At 39.1% G+C, this 2,585-nt stretch overlaps 1 long non-coding RNA gene across 1 annotated transcript; it reads right to left on the bottom strand.

Moving 5' to 3' along the window:
* Positions 1-366: 366 nt before the first annotated feature.
* On the bottom strand, positions 367-2,360 carry LOC134506329 (uncharacterized). The gene is made up of 2 exons (XR_010068792.1): positions 556-2,360; positions 367-481 (listed from the first exon to the last, which is right to left on the bottom strand). It is a non-coding gene; the product is annotated as an uncharacterized LOC134506329 (long non-coding RNA).
* Positions 2,361-2,585: the final 225 nt, after the last annotated feature.

Below are 2,585 nucleotides of genomic sequence, written 5' to 3'. Positions count from 1 at the left end.
CTTGTGAAAAACGTGGCTCTTAGACTTTTATATGGAGTGCCTTTGTAGGACTTGTTATATCAAGGTGCTGGATTTGGCTTACAAACCTACATAGTTTGAAGCCAAAGAATTTGAAGGTTGGTTTCCTTTGTATGAAACTGCCCATGGTTTATGACAAGTAGGGACTGAGTTCTTCTGTGCCACCTGAGAAGCTAGATCAGTGGATACAAAAGGCAAGGTCTTTTGATTGCAAAACTCCAGTTGCTGAACTCAAGAGAAATGAGGTTGGTTCACTGCTTGCTTTATTTTTGTACCACACTGACCATTTTACTTCTGTATTATTACTTGTTGTTTTCCACTTTTAAATTGTATGGCTTTTGTTCCAATTTTTAGAATGACTGGCTTTATGATGGTTTTCAGTCTGAAGTGTTGATGTTCTTATTGTTCATTGACTCATGTACCTGGTAGATCAAGGGATAGATCTATCTATCTATCTATCTATCTATCTATCTATCTATCTATCTATCTATCCATCCATCCATCCATCCATCCATCCATCCATCCATCCATCCAGACTTTATATTTTGGATCTGAGGCTTCATTAACCATGTCTTTGATTTATAAAAATTCCAAAATGTGCTTCAAAATATCCAGGTTTGTAATAGAAATGTTTGAGGTTTTATCTTTGCAAAGACTACCTATTTTAAAGATAGAATGGGGAAACACAGAGAAGTGTGAGAGACAGTTCAAGCATTATTGCAGCCCATAAATTTGTATGAAACACTGCACAAATTATGTGTACCCTGATGCATTTTGCATTGAGAATTAGACAACACGAATTATTCCACATTTCATTAGAATCATTATTTGCATGCAGAGTGCTAGCAGCAGCAAGGAATTGGGATGCTGCTAAGAATCCAAAGCTCAGTATGAAAGCAGCAAGGAAAGGGTAAAGCAACATTACTTACTGGGTTTTGAAGCCATTAATGTGAGCAGAGAAAACGATGGAGCACCAAATTATGCTAGCCCCTGTTCTCATTTTACACAGTCCAAATTCTCACAATAAGAAACCTTTCCCCACCCATTCTTTTGCAGCAGCTGTACTGACTGCAGATCCTCAGAAATGTCCAGTGACATTGTGGTGCATTATAACCCAATATAAATGCAGACAAGGAATAGCTAACACTACCTCCTCTGCATCAACATATGTTTACACTGAATTACAAACACCATTCTGATTTCTGCACTCTACTCTGGAATTTCTATGGAGCAGAAGAACTTCAGTGAACTCCCCCCAAATTCTGCAGAGAAGGATCAAACAGTTCCACCCATCACATCTCACTGTCAGAATATTCGTTCATTTGGGAGTATTTTCTCCTAAAGACTTTGGGGCAATAATTTTGCCAGGCAGGTTATGTGTGTCCTTTTCATGTGCTTGATGTAAAATGGATCTCATTCCTGTGGAATCCATCAGGGCAACTTTCATGATCATAAACAGAGAAGGTTGGTGGGTATGTTCAAAACTCTTTTAGGTGGGAGGACAGAGATGAGAAGAGACAAGTGGGCATGAGGCACTGGTAAAGATTGAAAATGCTTATTTTTCTCTCCAAGCAAGATAACCATTCCTTGTCTTTGGAAAGACAAAGATAGGATCCTCAAAGAGACTTGGAGCACCTTTGGTGTTATCCAACTATTGTTGTGCTGAAATAGCAGTAATAAGGACAGGGCATCTTTTTCTTCATCAATAGTGATGGATGACTAGAATATGCTTTAAATCACTAGTGGGGATCCCACCAGAGTCACTATCATTATCACTACACTGTTTCTCTGCTCCAGGATGCTTGCAAACAGGGATCACCTTAGCTTGCCTGACCCCTCTTTTAATATTACATCTATATCTGTTCATGTGCAGAGCATCAGAAAAGTAATCTAAGCAGGACCATGAGCTGCCAGCCATGGGCCAAATTATCACTTCTAGCTCAGATCTCAAGATATCAGAAGAACAGCCACACTGTAGCCCATGTGAGGATTGTGAATATAGCAGAAACTCCACTGTGTTTCATGTTGATGTATGTCCCTAAGAGTACACATCTCCCTGCTCTTTAGGAACTATTTAACAAGCAACAAATAAAGGTGTCAGAGTGTGCTACACAAACTGGCAATTATTTGCACAATCTGGTCTGCCAAAAGAGCTATGATAAAGCAAAGGGAGGCACTTATTACTGATGTCAGTACTTCCACTTCTTATACGGATTGCTGATTTTTTCCCCAGCTTTGGGTTACCTTGAAGGCATGGGTGAGAATCTGCATGGACATTATAGCTTGGAAAACTAGTTTGCCCATAGGCTTCATCCATTTATTTCAGGGCAATTTCATTCTTACATAGTAAGTCCCACCGAATTCAGGGAGCTTAGTTCTAGGAAACTATAGGCTTGCAGTTTATGTGATAATGCATAATAGACTCAGTAGCCTATAATTCTGACAAGCTATGATTCTAGTTTTATTGGTTTTGTGGATGTGCTTGGACTAATCTTAGGACCAAACTGTATTTTATACTTTTTAAAAACTGTGCTTAAAGTTTTGTGTTTTTTTGGAGGGGAGGGGTT

Source organism: Candoia aspera, chromosome 1 (genome assembly GCF_035149785.1).
Source record: "Candoia aspera isolate rCanAsp1 chromosome 1, rCanAsp1.hap2, whole genome shotgun sequence".
Taxonomy (NCBI): domain Eukaryota; kingdom Metazoa; phylum Chordata; class Lepidosauria; order Squamata; family Boidae; genus Candoia; species Candoia aspera.
Note: the sequence above shows the minus strand (reverse complement) of the source record. Positions and strands in the feature narration are given on the sequence as shown.